Below are 18226 nucleotides of genomic sequence, written 5' to 3'. Positions count from 1 at the left end.
ACATGCTCAGGTACTGCAGCAAATCCTATTGGTCCTCTAGGAAGGTCCTGAAGGTGTTCAATGTCTGTGGCAGTCTCTCATTGGTCCTTCTAGGAAGGTCCTGTACTTGCTGCAGCTATAAGAGGTGCGCATGTCCACACAGCCATGCGCTAGTGTCAATTTATGTACGAGCTCAGTGCCAGTGTGGTCATGTTTGTGTGTGTATTCAGGGACCCGGCTGAAATAAGCCCCTAGAATGCTGGCACCTCCGGCGAGGAGTTTGGTGTGTGTGTATTCAGGGACCCGGCTGAAATAAGCCCCTAGAATGCTGGTGTAAAGAGGTTGCTTTCCCTGCTCCTTGCCTGGAACCACTTAGCCAGACAGCTGGGTTGCTGGGGGGGAAGACTTTCTGCCCTGGACAGAGGGGACGTGGTGACTGCTGGGAAAAGAGAGGGGAGTGGTCAGAAAAGAGCGGGAGAGCAGAGAGAAGGCAGCGCGCCAAAGAGAGGGCAGGCTGCAGCGCCGTGCTCCCCTAAAAGTAGTGCTCCCCGTGAGGGCACTGAGGCTGAGATACCCACCAGAGTGAAGGCTGGATGTGGGGGTGTAGATTTGGAAGCCTCCTGAATCAGAGACTGTGACCGTGCTGCCCTGATGACCGCAGTGACAAGCAAAGATCCCTGCGTGTGATAAGTAACTGTCCCGTGTGTGTGTGACAGCGTTATTACAGAGAGACTGTCAGCCTGGTACACAGAGGCTCCTGCAGCAGCGACGGAGGCTGTGCTATTTCCTGGTTCCAGTTTCACTTTGAGAAGAACAGGCTGCAGAGGCTTAACCCCGGACTTTCCAGGAGACACAGAAAGACTTCAGGATCTCAAGCCCTGCTGGTGACTGTATCCATATTGGGAAATAAGGACCCTCCAGTCAGGACCTCCCTGGGCTGATAAGTTACCAGAACACTCGTTAACCCTTTTGATTCCGCTTAATTGTTTACCGTTTACTGTTTGACTCCATTAACCCCCTGTTTACTCCCTGCGAGGAGAATCTACTCCTGTTAATAAATTCCCCTCAACAGTTGGTCTGTCTGTTCCGTGGTGACATACGCAACCCTGCACTCCATTACACTGGCACCTCCGGCGAGGAGTTTCATGTTTGCATTTGACTGCATGACCACCATCTGCTCTACTAAGTAGCTGTGTTCCTCTGTGAGCCAAACAGGGCACAGCGTTATCCTTGCTAACAGACTCTGTGAAGTAACAGAGTCTGTTTATATTACTAAATTGTACCACCATAACTAGCTGCAGGTGCTTTCTTGCACGGTGGATCCCGGGTTGCGAACGCACCAACTTCTTCTAATAAATATATATATACGATGTGTTCCGCCAACCCTAACACAGCCTAAGTTCCAATTTTTTTGAGGTGCATGCCTTAATAATTAATTAGGTACATTTTACTTCAATGTGCTTAGGTTTCAATGGGCCTTGTTTTCTTCTCTAATGTGTAACAGGGCACAAAAAGCCATGCAAATCGGTCACTGCATGCATACTCATGAAGAAGCAGAACTTTTTTTCCTCCCGAGCAGTAAACATGTGAAAAGTGTTTTGAGTGATTAGTAAAGGTCTCTGAATCTGGACCCCTTGCAATGTACAAGACATTTCATGTACTGTCTGTTGCAGATTAGAAAACAGTAGATTCCCTTTAGGATGATGCATGACACTCCAGTCTTAGCTACGTAAAATTAGTACTGTGCAATTTAGTGGTAATATCAGCTATCCTACTCCATTTAACATTTCGAAACTGAATCTCAGTATAAAATAGAAATACATGACATATAGTATGTTTGATAATTATATCCCGGTCGCAGAAGAGAGCTGTCTGGAGCCTAAGGCGTTGTCATAAAATACATATTTTTTGAATTTGCACTCTCTGCCACATAGACCATAAATAACCAGAAATATATGTTCAAAAATGCATCTGCCAATAATGTTACCACTTAAGAAACGTTCAATCAGGAGGAATTGACAGGTGGAGACTAGATTCCTGGGGTTTTTGATTTGTCATATATTTTATTGAATGCATTGCTTTTATGATATGTCCTGGTATTCTTGTTAGTTGCTTCTCTTATAAGTATGGCAGCCATGACCCTCATGAATCAGTGTAGATAAGAACTATCATCCCGGACTCCATAACATTAGATTAATGTAAGAACGCAAAAAAATGCTAATTGTACCAAACTACAGATGTCTGAAGGATGTGTGTTAGGATTTTAAGGTGCTGGTATACATTAGATAAATCTTAGAAAAACTGACCTGTGGGTGTCTCAACACTCTCATGTTGGCAGATATCATGAAAAAGATGGATTGGTCATGTTGAATTTCAATACATTTCAATCCTGTATTCATGCAGGAGATGCAGTAATCCACCAACAGAAGAAACGTTTGGCCATGTCAGGCCAGTGCTTGACGGTAGCAGTTTGGTGAACAATTGACGGGGGGCCTTAACTCCCAGTATCAACTAGTAACATTGAAGCTAAGACATCTGAGTATCATGAATTTAAAGGCGTGACTTGAGTATATTTTTAAAGTTCTCAGGGATAAAAAAAAAGTTTGAAAAAAGAAAAAGATATATACTTACCACACCCCACTCCAACGCAACCACTATGGCAGACTCCACTGAACTGAACTATTTTTTCTAATATTCTTTCATGGAAAAATCTATTCATTCATTAATAAACTAACAACATATTTCCAGCGGTTTTTATAGTTACAAAAATGAACCTAGAGTATTGGACTATAATATTAAACAATATTTTACACCAGGGGTAGGGAAGCTTTTCTCTGTCAAGGGTCATTTGGACACTTATAACCTCATTTGTGGACCATACAAAATTATCTTATGATATTTTTAAATATCTCATTATTATTGTACTGCTTAGCCTCAGCCACTGCACAGCCAAGTGAGCCACACAGGTCTTGGATGCCCATTGTGTTTCACAGTGCTAGACTGTACTGGTTTGGTGACAACAAGCCTTAGCTTCTTCACTTTGAAAACAATACTATTATTTTGTCACCCTAAAAATGTGATAATTTTTAGAAGCTTTTGTAGTTGTCTAATCATTTTGTGATTAGAAATCAGTTGTGGTCCCAAAAAATGGATACATTTTCAAACCTACAGTGAGAAACAGTAGCTTCTTCCCGTTTAAAACCGTATACCTGTTTTGTACCCCAATTAAAGGGATAATTTTCGGACAGCTTGTGAAAAAGCTATCACTTCTTTGTTTAGCAAAGTGCTAAGCTCTTCAAACTTCTCAAACAGGGATAATGCTTGCACCAAACTGTGTGAAAATTCCAGGAGCTCCTCTGTTTGCACCGCCTGTCTATAAAAACAACAGCAAGGCGTGCATCTGCCCTTAAATAGGGACAATTGTGGACCTTTTTCTACAATATTAGAAGTCAATGCAGCGCCCCAGAGTCCTGGTCGTTGCAGTACTGTGGCTCCGCCACTATGGGGAGCTATGGTGCGTCTGATGGCACTGAAGGAGTTCATCTGATCAGGTATCACAGACACCAATACATTTCACAGCCGGGCCTCCGGGGGGAGCTAAGGGTTCTATTCACTAGGCCACTCCCCACCATAGTGGGTAAACTGGGGGTCAGGCAGGAAGTTAGATCAGAAAGCTGACTGGGTTGGAACCAGGCAACACCTTGTGGCAGAGGGTGTTGTGGGGGAAGATACAGTAGGGTCTCTGTCAGGGGTGGGATCCTGACAGAGGCTTGGCAACTTGAACGAACGTAACGGGACCGTGCCTGCTCAGGATAGCGGCGGTGCCCAAGGAAGGACCAGAAGCGAGATAGATTGTGCTGAGTGAGAAACGAGATCAAGGCAATAAGGAGAATACCAGTAGGGGTCGTGCCGTAAGACCGAGGCAACACCCTACTGAGGCGCACTACCGGTGGCCGGAACGCCGAGGGAGTATTACAACATCCAGCTTCAAGCGATACTCTAAACAGCGGCAGGACAGTCAGTCTAAGGCGGGCTGTCTCACTTAAATCACCTATGCAGTTTTGGGGGGCAACTTGTGGAGAGGGGCGACTCTAGGGTCCCGGAAGAGCTCCGAGCCTACCCGTCAAACGGGTGCCGTCCCAACCATAACATCAGGGAGGGACGGAGGATTAGCAGAACATCATCTAATCGAGTTGTGAGGGAACTTAAGAAACAGACACAACAGTTGTGGGGACTTTCCGTAAGCACAGCAGGGAAGGACCGCAACACATAGCGCTAGAAGGAAGGCACAGATTTCCACCTGCTAAGAGAACTCTGGAGGTGCCATTGAACCGGCCGGACTTGCGCAGCCTGGTTATCCGGATTCCGGACTGAGGACCCAGAGATCTTCAGTAAAGAGGTAAAGAGACTGCAACCTGGTGTCCTCGTTATTTACTGCACCGCACCACTACAGCTTCACCACCATCTTCCGTCATACTTATTTACTGTACGCCCCTCGGCAGGGTCACGGACCGGGCCTAGCCACCGTGACAACCCCAGAGCAGAGACTCCGAGGCCCGGTACCGGGTACCCCTCGGCCCTGCGGCAGTGGGGGCGCTGCAATTTGGCGTCACGAACAGGATCTACTTAAGCCTGAAGAATCAGGTCATGTGTGCCTTGGAACTGTGATTTATTGTGCTTGGACTGTACTTTATTGCAAAAGCTGTGTGTTGCCATTTACCGCCAAAAGTTCCCGCCAAAAGTCGCCGCCATTGCAGCGTCACAGGGAGCGCAGAGGAAGAAGGGCGTGCCATGGGAGGAGACTACCAAAGCGGCGCCAGAAGTAGCGACCGCCCCCTCCAACTCCTGCTGCGAGAGGACGACCTACCCAGCAGCAGAGGAGAACTGCCCCCTGACTTGCAACGGCGGGAACGAGGTGAAGGAGGAGCTCGACCACGGAAAAATGGCGGAGCCAGGTGCATGCGTTGCCGCCGAATGCCCGACAGCGACGATGAGCAGCAAGTGCCCGAGCCACAGCGAGGTGATCCTGGCCTGCCCCTGCCCATCAGAGACGGACTTGCGTCCACCGCCGGTGAAGGACCTGAACTCCTTGGAGCCGCCGGTGGAGGAGCCGAGCTTACCTATCCCAGCCACGGAGCCATGGAGGGCGGAGCCACATCCAGAGACCACTCCGGAAGAGCCGCAGTCCGGGCTGCAGCCGATTCCAGTGCCCTTGTCAACGGACCGGAGCGACATCGGTGGAATCACATCAGGCGCAGGTATGGACGGCATCCCTACTCCCCTGGCCGATTCTGCTCTCCCGACCGATCCGGCTCTACTGACCGATCCCGCTCCTGTGACCGCTCCTCACCCCAGCAATAATCGTTCCTTCTTGGTGGAGCGGGTGATCCTCACCTCTAACGCGATAGGGAAGCTAGTGCCTCCGCTACCAACCAAGATGGGAGAACCCATAGATGTGGCCCTAGACGGGGTGATCCTCCGGTGGGACACCCCCTGGACCGGGCCGGATGGAACCCGGGAGGATGGCCTCACCCTTGCGGTACTTACCTGGGAACAGTATAAGCAATGTCTAATACAACGCTGGAAAGATCGAGACGAGACCGAACAACATGACACACAACGTAGGAAGACGGCGTCCGGCAGGAAAGACGTGGTAAAGCGGGGAGCTGTGCTGGCCTACCACCCGAAGAGGGGATGGGGCTCCATACAGGAACCGGGGCTACCAACTGATGTCTTTGTTACTAGCTACAACGTGAAAACCCCCTGCTGCAGTCGAGATGGTGACCCATTACAAAGGGGGGATCAGGTGACCTACACCCGTCATCGGAATGCACAAGGATGGTGTGCCCGGAACGTTCGACGGTGTGAACCTGAGAGAGCGCCCCCTGTTGCCCCGATCATGACTGATCCCGATTTGCCAGATCTTGTTCCTATCACCACCGTACGCCTTGTAGCGGCTACTGAACTTGCAAGCAGGATTAGCCTTCAAATCCAGACACCGGCTGATCTGATGGCGCCTGAGAGACCAACTACCAGCATGGGTGCTGCCTCAGCCAGGGGTGGGGAACCACCTTCTGTACCGAAAAATGAGTAAGATACTGCATTATTTGTAAATAGTTCTTCAAACTGTTTGTTTCCTGTTTTGCTGCTAAACCCGTTCAGAGTTAACTTTTAAAGGGATCCCTTTGTTGACCCGGGATCCCTATTGTTTTGTTTATTTATTCTGAGTTTTTGCAAAGTTTCCAGAACTGCCGCAATCATGAACAGTGCATGATACAAACTTTTTGTAAATAGTTTGCACCTTATTAAAGGTGCTCCCTACTGGTTTTACTTCAAAAAGGACTCTTTGTGAAGATACCACACTGGAACCTTTGTTGAGTACGGACTGGTAGCTTGAGAAGACATGCTACCTCATAGAGACTTGGTCCCCTCTTAAAGGGGACGTTCATGTGTTGCACTTAGAGAATAGTATTGCTTTAAGACTGAGAGATAGCCATAATGTTTCGATAAAGAGAACATGATGATAATGTTTATGTCAGAAAGTTATATGTATCCAACTAGTTAATTGTAAAGAAATGCTGATGATGTTCCCTGAAAGAAAGTGAAAGCTAGAAGAAGGTTTAATGTTCTATAGAAAATGTTTGATAATGTTGATAGACAACGAGGATGGAAGGTGAACCCTGAGTCCTCCTAGGAGCCATATAGAGATGGCTCAGTGCTCTTAAACTGAAAGTAATGTTATGTTCTATACTGTGTATAGTAGTTGAAAAGACAGAAGGCTCGGGCTGAAAGGAGCGGTCCTGTAAGAAAGGAGAGGCAGTAGGTCTGGTGCCGTTAGGACAGGCGGTCCTGCAGATTTAAAGAAGGAGAATGTAAAAGTTAAATTGCCTTATAATGTGATTATAAGAAGGTCTTTAGCGGATTCAGAGTGTACGTCCTTAAAGGCAATGTTAAATTATTGTTCAACAATTTTGCACTTAGTAGAATACCCGGTTGGGTAAAAGAAAGTTATTTATAGCATGTTGCTATGATATTTTACCATGTTTGTAACGTTCAAGTGTCCTCACCTCCCATAAAGGGAAGCTCTGTTTAAATATACTTATTGTTATTGCACTCGACAAAACTGTATGTCTTTTTGCTAACTTGTATTGTTGTTTTCTTCTCAGTCCCGGAGTACTGTGTTTAACCAGGGGGGAGTGCAGCGCCCCAGAGTCCTGGTCGTTGCAGTACTGTGGCTCCGCCACTATGGGGAGCTATGGTGCGTCTGATGGTACTGAAGGAGTTCATCTGATCAGGTATCACAGACACCAATACATTTCACAGCCGGGCCTCCGGGGGGAGCTAAGGGTTCTATTCACTAGGCCACTCCCCACCATAGTGGGTAAACTGGGGGTCAGGCAGGAAGTTAGATCAGAAAGCTGACTGGGTTGGAACCAGGCAACACCTTGTGGCAGAGGGTGTTGTGGGGGAAGATACAGTAGGGTCTCTGTCAGGGGTGGGATCCTGACAGAGGCTTGGCAACTTGAACGAACGTAACGGGACCGTGCCTGCTCAGGATAGCGGCGGTGCCCAAGGAAGGACCAGAAGCGAGATAGATTGTGCTGAGTGAGAAACGAGATCAAGGCAATAAGGAGAATACCAGTAGGGGTCATGCTGTAAGACACCCTACTGAGGCGCACTACCGGTGGCCGGAACGCCGAGGGAGTATTACAACATCCAGCTTCAAGCGATACTCTAAACAGTGGCAGGACAGTCAGTCTAAGGCGGGCTGTCTCACTTAAATCACCTATGCAGTCTTGGGGGGCAACTTGTGGAGAGGGGCGACTCTAGGGTCCCGGAAGAGCTCCGAGCCTACCCGTCAAACGGGTGCCGTCCCAACCATAACATCAGGGAGGGACGGAGGATTAGCAGAACATCATCTAATCGAGTTGTGAGGGAACTTAAGAAACAGACACAACAGTTGTGGGGACTTTCCATAAGCACAGCAGGGAAGGACCGCAACACATAGCGCTAGAAGAAAGGCACAGATTTCCACCTGCTAAGAGAACTCTGGAGGTGCCATTGGACCGGCCGGACTTGCGCAGCCTGGTTATCCGGATTCCGGACTGAGGACCCAGAGATCTTCAGTAAAGAGGTAAAGAGACTGCAACCTGGTGTCCTCGTTATTTACTGCACCGCACCACTACAGCTTCACCACCATCTTCCGTCATACTTATTTACTGTACGCCCCTCGGCAGGGTCACGGACCGGGGCCTAGCCACCGTGACAACCCCAGAGCAGAGACTCAGAGGCCCGGTACCGGGTACCCCTCGGCCCTGCGGCAGTGGGGGCGCTGCATCAACACATTCTGAAACTGCTCAGTGTGGTTAGTTAGGCTATTGCTTAACATTGCTTATCATTAATTTTTCCAGGAGACAGACAGGCTGAGGTCACTTGGACATTATAAAGGCTGTGCTTGCATTACAGAGCACAAAACCGATTCAGTAGACTCCAAGTAGAACTCTGAGTGTTATGCTTTTTTTTCAGATAATTGGATACTATATGAAATTTTGGGGAAACTTTGGCAAAGCTGGTGAATTCAAATTCTAAAAGATTATCTCCATTAATTAGTATTGAAGAATTACAGCGGATAATGGGCACATGGGTATATTGTATACAAGTAATGTTAGCATGAAAACTGATAATAAGACCTGCAGTTCTGCTTTTATAGACGGAATGGCCCTCCGTGTACTGTGCTCTCCGTTCACTGCTGTATTGCAGAGTTATGTGTTACATGAAGTCAAACAGAAAGCAAATCACCTGTCTTTATATAAAGATGAAGACATGCAATGCTACAGATATGTACAGAGTCAATGGGCACCCGTATTAAATCCCAACACATTATGCAGAGAGATGGAATGTGTTTGTGTACATTTAACAACATACCAACAATATCAGAGTATTAGTAACATAGAAACATTATTAGCTACATTTTCTTGGGCGGGTCAGATTGCACAGCCATGGTACTAGTATTACTATGTGCACAGTAATTTGAGAAATGATGGGAAGCTGCTGTTAAAATGTGATATTTGATGGCAGTGAACACAAGAAAGTTTTGAGCACAATTGAGCAGAATTGGAGTTTGGGATCCGAATCTGTGTGCCCTTTGTTCAGGGCCTTCACGATCCCATTCTCTGAAACAGTTCCCAGTATAACATTAGATCTTTATTAAGGCTGGCAACTTTCCAGTGACATTTAATTCTTAAATAATAGTCAATTAGCTGGAGGCAGTGGACCTTAACATTGAGAGACTCAGCGGTTTTCTGTATCTCTAATACTTTCTCAAATCCTGTTACATTGCCCAGCAAGACATGGAAGGTAGACTATTATTTTTATATATTTTCTACTGATGTCTTCCAGTCATTTTTTAATGCTATATTGTGTTAGGTAAAGGGGTTAATCCAGCTGGACTACCATTTCTTAAAGATAAGAAGGTATAATAATCAGGTCTCTGAAGCGGTTTGACCAGCTGAAATTCCTGTTAATCAGATGAAATGGGAGCAGGGAATTTAGAAAACTGCTGTGGGGCAAGTGTAACATTACGTAAAGTCCATTCTATAAAGCTGCTCTTCGTGGAGGCTCTTCATTTTGAAAAATATAATTTGTCCATTTTTCAGTTGAGACAACCCACTTAAATGTAAAACCTTGGTCCTGAGAAGCTAAAAGAAAAGTAATAGTTAGAGAACCTCCTTTAATGCAGCTAGTAGAGATAGTGTGATATTGTGAACAGAGATCTTTTGTTACGTAGATATCGTAGATGACTAAGGGCTCCGGCAGAAGACCACATTTTCAGTCCAAGTGAGAACTGACAAAACATCAGATTGCACTGAGACCAATGTTTTCCTATGGGGCCATTCACAAAATTGCAGCATGCACAATTTGTATCCAATATTAAGATCATACTGGGCTATGCAAGTCAATGAAGCACCTATGCCAAAACATGGTATCCATCCACAGACAGCTGTTTCGGGGTATTTGCCCCTCATCAGTGTGGAGTAGGAAACTGGCTATTAGGAGCAGTGCCTAGTGAAAAGGCTATAAACGTAAGGATGAATGACCTCGTGGAGATCAAAACATCCAACACCGCGGAGACACCATCACGTGTTTCTCAATGCAGTGATCCAGAACACTACCCCCATCCCTTATGGGAAATATGCAAATGCATGTAGAAAAGCCGCGGAGACACCATCATGTATTTCTCAACGCAGGCAATGAATGGCCAGGTCTTTCACCGTTTATAGCCTTTTCACTAGGCACTGCTCCTAATAGCCAGTTTCCTACTCCACACTGATGAGGGGCAAATACCCCGAAACAGCTGTCTGTGGATGGATACCATGTTTTGGCATAGGTGGTTTTTCTTTATTGGATGCTGCCCTTCCCGTGGTTGTTCCTTCCCGGTGAAAGACCTGGCTATTCATTGCTTGCGTTGAGAAACACGTGATGGTGTCTCCACAGCTTTTCTACATACATTTGCATATTTCCCATAAGGGATGGGGGCAGTGTTCTGGATCACTGCATTGAGAAACACGTGATGGTGTCTCCGCGGTGTTGGATGTTTTGATCTCCATGAGGTCATTCATCCTTACAATTATATGCAAGTCAATGAGTCAGTGAAAAACATCAGACTGCAATTGGATGACGTCTAAATACAATACTGAGCTTCAAGGACTGACAGAATGTAGAAGCTGGAGAATTTTTTTTCCATCTTCTCCTCATCTGGAAAATTGGATCACACTCTGATCAAACTCTGATCAAAGTGTGATCAGAGTGTGACTAGCATAAGCTTACATTCACACATGGCATTTTTGCTGTGTTTTTTAATTAACCCCTTTACCCCCAAGGGTGGTTTGCACGTTAATGACCGGGCCAATTTTTACAATTCTGACTACTGTCCCTTTATGAGGTTATAACTCTGGAACGCTTCAACAGATCCTGATGATTCTGACTCCGTTTTCTTGTGACATACTGTACTTCATGATAGTGGTAAAATTTCTTTGATATTACCTGCATTTATTTGTGAAAAAAAACGGAAATTTGGCAAAAATGTTGAAAATTTTGCAATTTTCCAAATTTTAATTTTTATGCCCTTAAATCACAGAGATATATCACAAAAAATACTTAATAAGTAACATTTCCCACATGTCTATTTTACATCAGAACAATTTTGGAACCAAAATGTTATTTTGTTAGGGAGTTATAAGGGTTTAAAAAGTTGACCAGCAATTTCTCATTTGTACAACACCATTTTTTTCTAGGGACCGCATCACATTTTAAGTCACTTTGAGGGGTCTATATGATAGAAAATACTCAAGTATGACACCATTCTAAAAACTGCACCCCTCAAGGTGCTCAAAACCACATCTAAGAAGTTTATTAACCCTTCAGGTGTTTCACAGGAATTTTTCGAATGTTTAACAAAAAATGAACATTTAACTTTTCTTCACAAAAAATTTACTTCAGCTCCAATTTGTTTTATTTTACCAAGGGTAACAGGAGAAATTGAATGTCAAAAGTTGTTGTGCAATTTGTCCTGAGTACGCTGATACCCCATATGTGGTGGTATACCACTGTTTGGGCGCATGGCAGAGCTCGGAAGGGAAGGAGCGCCATTTGACTTTCCAATGCAAAATTGACTGGAATTGAGATAGGACGCCATGCCACGTTTGGAGAGCCCCTGATGTGACTAAACATTGAAAACCCCCAACCCCCCACAAGTGACACCATTTTGGAAAGTATATCCCATAAGGAACTTATCTAGATGTGTGGTGAGCACTTTGACCTACCAAGTGTTTCACAGAAGTTTATAATGAAGAGCCATAAGAATAAAAAATCATATTTTTTCACAAAAATGATATTTTTGCCCCCAATTTTTTATTTTACCAAGGGTAACAGAAGAAGTTGGACCCCAAAAGTTGTTGTGCAATTTGTTCGCTGATACCCCATATGTGGGGGTAAACCACTGTTTGGGCACATAGCAGAGCTCGGAAGGGAAGGAGCGCCGTTTAACTTTTCAGTGCAAAATTGGCTGGAATTGAGATCGGATGCCATGTCGGAGCCCCTGATATGCCTAAACAGTGGAAACCTCCCAATTCTAACTCCAGCCCTAACCCAAACACACCCCTAACCCTAATCCCAACCATAACCATAACCCTAACCACACCTCTTACCCGAAAACGCCCCTAACCCTAATCCCAACCATACCCCTAACCCCAACACACCCATAACCCTAATCCCAACCCTAACCACACCCCTAACTCCAACACACCCCTAACCCTAATCCCAACCATAACCTTAACCACACCCCTAACCTTGACACACCTCTAACCCTAATCCCAACCGTAAATGTAATCCAAACCCTATCCCTAACTTTAGCCCCATCCCTAACTTTAGCCTCATCCCTAACTTTAGCCCCAACCCTTACTTTAGCCCCAACCCTTACTTTAGCCCTAACCCTAACTTTAGCCCCAACGCTAATTCTAACTTTAGCCCAACCCTAACCCCAACCCTAACTTTAGCCCCAACCCTAACCCTAACCCTAACTTTAGCCCCAACCCTAACCCTAACACTAACCCTAATTGGAAAATGGAAATAAATACTTTTTAAAAATTTTATTATTTTTCCTTCACTAAAGGGGTGATGAAGGGGGTTTGATTTACTATTTATAGCATTTTTTAGTGCATTTTTATGATTGGCAGCTGTCACACACTAAAAGACACTTTTTATTGCAAAAAATAGTTTTTGCGTCTCCACATTTTGAGAGCTATAATTTTTCCATATTTTGGTCCACAGAGTCATGTGAGGTCTTGTTTTTTGCGGGACGAGTTGACGTTTTTTTGGTACCATTTTCGGGCATGTGACATTTTTTGATCGCTTTTCATTCCGATTTTTGTGAGGCAGAATGACCAAAAATCAGCAATTCATCAATTTCTTTTTTTGGGGGGGCGTTTATACCGTTCCACGTTTGGTAAAATTGCTAAAGCAGTTTTATTTTTTGGGTCAGTACGATTACAGCGATACCTCATTTATACTTTTTTTATGTTTTGCCGCTTTTATACAATAAAAACTATTTTATATAAAAAATAATTATTTTTGCATCACTTTATTCTGAGGACTACAACTTTTTTATTGTCCGCTGATGATGCTGTATGGTGGCTCGTTTTTTGCGGGACAAGATGACGTTTTCAGCGGTACCATGTTTTTTTATATCTCTCTTTTTGATCTCGTGTTATTCCACATTTTATACCGCAGTATGATAATAAAGCGTTGTTTTTTGCCTCGGTTTTTTTTACATTTTTTATGGTGTTCACTGAAGAGGTTAATAACTAGTGAGACAGTTTTATAGGTCGGGTCGTTACGGACGTGGCAATACTAAATATGTGTACTTTTATTGTTTTTTTATTTAGATAAAGAAACGTATTTATTGGAACACTATTTTTTTTCTTTATTTAAGATTTTTTTTTTTTTACACATGTAAATATTTTTTTTCTTACTTTTCCACTTTGTCCCAGGGGGGGACATCACTATATATTGTCAGATCGCTGATTTGACACTTTGCAGTGCACTGTGTCAGAGCAGCGATCTGACTGGCACTGCAGGGAGGCTTGCTGGCGCCTGCTCTGAGCAGGCGCTTGCAAGCCACCTCCCTGCAGGACCCGGAAGCAGCCCCGTGGCCATTTTGGATCCAGAGCCTGAAGGGAGGAGGAGGTAGAAGACCCTCGGAGCAACGCAATCACATTGCGTTGCTCCGAGGGTCTCAGGGAAGCACGCATGGAGCCCCCTCCCTGTGCGATGCTTCCATATGCCGCCAGAATGCTGCGATCATGTTTGATTGCAGTATTCCGGGGGTTAATGTGCCAGGAGCAGTCTGTGACTGCTCCTGGCACATAGTGCTGGATGTCAGCTGCGATAGTCACAGTACCAGTAAAAGCTATATTCCCCCCTAATAGTACAATGCACTCCCCAAAGTATAGTGCATTCCCATAGTCCTCAGTAGAGTATAATGCAGCCCCCATATAGTACATATAGTATAATGCACTCCCCATAGTCCTTGATATTGTACAATGCAGCACCCATATAGTGTAATGCACACCTCATAGTCTTCAATAGAGTATAATGTAGCCCCCATATAGTAAACATAGTATAATACACTCTCAATAGTCCTTGATTTGTACAATGCAGCACCCATATAGTACATATAGTATAATGCACAGTACATAGACCTTGATAGAGTATAATGCAGCCCCCATATAGTATAATGCAGTCCCCATGTGGTATAATGCAGCCCCCATATGGTAAAATCTATTTCCCCATATGGTATATTGAAGCCTCCATATGGTGTAATGCATCCCCCCATAGTCCTCCAGTACTATGGCTACCACATGGTATAAAACAGCCCCCATAGTACTAACTTATATCAACCACATGATATAATACAGACCATTATATGGTATAATGTGCCCCCATAGTCCTCCAGTATTATGGCCACTACATGATATTATGCAGCCCCCCATATAGTATAATGCAGCCCACCATGGTCATTCAATAATTATGGCCACCACAAAGTATAATGCAGCCCCCCACATGGTATAATGCAGCCCCCATGGTCCCCCAGTAATATAGTCATCACATGGTATAATGCAGCCTCCGTTGTCCTTAGTTATTATGGCAACCAAATGGTATAATGCAGCCTCCATAGTCCCCCAGTATTATAGCTACCAATACTGGGGGTATGGTATATGGTATATGGTATGTGTGTGTTGATTGACAGCTCTACTATCCAATCTGAGACTGAGTGGTGCTGGCTGTCTCCAAGTGTTCACTATCCCAGGTAATTGCCATGCTACTTAAATGAGCTGTTTCTCCTAGACCTCTGACAGACGTACATTCAGCTAAATGAGGTTTGTTCTCTCTGTTCCTTGAGTTCTGTATGCTTGATCTTTCATTGCTTGACCTTGAACCTTGTTCTGACCATCCGTCTATTTCATCCCTTCTGCTCTGATCCTCTATCCTTCTTTTATTCTGACCTCAGAACATTACCTGACTATGCTTTTGCCTCTTCCTTCTGTATATGATGTGTTCTTCTGGCTTCTGACCTTGGACTCCTTGAGTATTCTGACTGATGGCTTGGCTGTGAAAAGTGACTTGCGTCACATATTTATTTTGAAAATATTTAGAAAATCATGAATCATTTAATTTATACTTCACAAATACTTTTTAGTTTGTATTGGTATATCACTAGTGTTGAGCGATACCTTCCGATATTTGAAAGTATCGGTATCGGATTGTATCGGCCGATATCCGAAAAATATCGGATATCGCCGATACCGATACACGATACCAATACAAGTCAATGGGACACAAATATCGGAAGTGATCCTGGATGGTTCCCAGGGTCTGAAGGAGAGGAAACTCTCCTTCAGGCCCTGGGATCCATATTCAGGTGTAAAATAAAGAATAAAAATAAAAAATAGTCATATACTCACCCTCTGACGCGCCCTGGTTGTAACCGCTGCAACCGGCAGCCTCCGTTCCTAAGAATGAGCGAGTGAAGGACCTTCGATGATGTCGCGGCTTGTGATTGGTCGCGTGAGCGGTCACGTGAGCGGTTACGCGACCAATCACAAGACCGCGACGTCATTGCAGGTCCTTCACTCGCTCATTCTTAGGAACGGAGGCTGCCTGTTGCAGCGGTTACAACCAGGGCGCGTCAGAGGGTGAGTATATCCCTATTTTTTATTTTTTTTCTTTATTTTACACATGAATATGCATCCCGATCCCGATTCCCGATATCACAAAAATATTGGAACTCGGTATCGGAATTCCGATAATGCAATTATCGGCCGATACCCGATACTTGCGGTATCGGAATGCTCAACACTATATATCACATGAAATCCCAATCAAAACATTTAAGTTTGTGGGTGTAAAATGTGGAAAGTTCACAATGTGTAAATACTTTTTCAAGGAACTGTAATCTGTAGCTTTGTGACCATAAAAAGAGAGAAGCCTAGACACACTTCTTGCATAGGAGCCCCATGCTGTCAATATATGCCTCTGGTAAAGACTATTCCCACACATTAGTGTGCCTTTCAATGATATGCACTGTTAATTAAAAATCAATGTTTCCAAATACCAGCAAGAAGTTCTTCTGCAGAATCTTCTGATTATCTTATGTGTAGCAGCAAAGAACAGCTGAAACCTCTCTCGGTCACTGGCTTAAACATTGTAATTTTTTTCTACAAAAATGCCTAAATAACAAATAATATATTCCAGTCTGCATGACTCCCCAGATATTACTCAACGCATAGTAAAGAGTCTTGCTGTGTATCGTATAAACCCATTCAATTTCCCACCATCTGTTTTCTTTCCTGTCACGTCATATGGAGAGATGGCCCAAACAGAAATGAAATGTTGCATCCTCAGTGTTCCCTGTCCAGTGGCCGATGCTGTTACATACAGGGATCTTAATGCAGATTTAACAGGACAAGTGGCCGGATCTGTAATAATCCAGGTATTGGAGGAGAACAAACCACCATAGTGTCTTGCATTGTGCTTGAAGACACTTTAGTACAATCCACTGTACGATACATCATACAGCCATTAAATCTGACATGTAACATGAGTTTACCTTCAATGAAATAACATGTCTTCTGGAGCTGCCTGATTAGCCCTGAATCACATCCTGTATGTCTGCTTCCTCTCCATAATCCACAGACTAAACAGCTGAAGTTTACTCAGTTCAGTTCCTTGCTAACTGTAGGCCAAAAATGTCCCCCATGAGAAACAAACAAGGTACATGCAGTACAGGAAGGTGAAGAGGTTCATGCAACATAAAGGGAATTAGCACAAGCCAGCAAGTTCATCAGATTCAAATATCAAGGGGACACATATATATATTATATATACTGCTCAAAAAAAAAAAAAGGGAACACTTAAACAACAGAATATAACTCCAAGTAAATCAAACTTCTGTGAAATCAAACTATCATCTTAGGAAGCAACACTGTTTGACAATGATTTTCACATGCTGTTGTGTAAATGGAATAGACAACAGATGGCAATTATCAAGACACACTCAATAAAGGAGAGGTTCTGCAGGTGGGGACCACAGACCACATCTCAGTACCAATGCTTTCTGGCTGATGTTTTTGTCACTTTTGAATGTTGGTTGTGGTTTCACACTCGTGGTGGCATGAGACGGACTCTACAACCCACACAAGTGGCTCAGGTAGTACAGCTCATACAGGATGGCACATCAATGCGAGCTGTGGCAAGAAGGTTTGCTGTGTCTGTCAGTGTAGTGTCCAGAGGAGCACCGCCAGAGCCCTGCAAAATGACCTTCAGCAGGCCACAGATGTGCATGTGCAGCACCCCAGAGTCCTGGTCATTGCAGTACTGATGCTCCGCCGCTAAGGGGAGTGATGGTACGTCTGATGGCACTGAAGGAGTTCACCTGACCAGGTATCACAGGCACCAAAACACTTCATAGTCTGGCCTCCAGGGGGAGCTAAGGGCGCTATGTATTAGGCCACTCCTCACAATCTGGTAAAACTGGGGGTTGGATAGAAAGTTAGGGAGAAGCTGACTGGGTTAGAACCAGGCAACATCCTGTGGCAGAGGGTGTTGCAGGGGAAGATTCAGGGGGGTCCCTGTCAGGGGTGGGATCCTGACAGAGGCCTAGCGAAAAGGAAAGAACGTTAAGAAACCGCGCCTGCACTACATCGCAGCAGTATCTCAAGAAAGGACAAGAAGCGAGGTTTATTGTGGAGAGTGAGAAACGAGATCAAAGCAAAAAGGAGATAACACCAGTAGGAGTCGTGCTGTAAGATCGAGGCAACATCCTACTGAGGCGCGTAGCCGGTGGCCGGAACGCCGAGGAAGTATTGGGCTCCAAGCATTACTTCAAACCAACGGCAGGACAGTTAATTATAGGTTGGCTGTCTCACCTAAATCACCTAAGCAGACATAGGGGGCAACTGTGGGAGAGGGGCGTCACTAGGGTCCCGGAAGAACTCCAGGCCTACCCATCATACGGGTGTGTCCTATCCATATCATCTGGGGGACGGAGAAGAACATCAGAACAGACATAAGTTGTGGGAAAGAACATCAGAAACAGACAACAGTTGTGAGGACTATCCCGTGGTGCTCAGCAGGGAAGTACTACAACACACAGGCGCTAGAAGGTAGGCACAGATTTCCACCTGCAAAG

The sequence above is a fragment of the Ranitomeya variabilis genome, chromosome 1, assembly GCF_051348905.1.
Source record: "Ranitomeya variabilis isolate aRanVar5 chromosome 1, aRanVar5.hap1, whole genome shotgun sequence".
In the NCBI taxonomy this organism is placed as follows: domain Eukaryota; kingdom Metazoa; phylum Chordata; class Amphibia; order Anura; family Dendrobatidae; genus Ranitomeya; species Ranitomeya variabilis.
Note: the sequence above shows the minus strand (reverse complement) of the source record.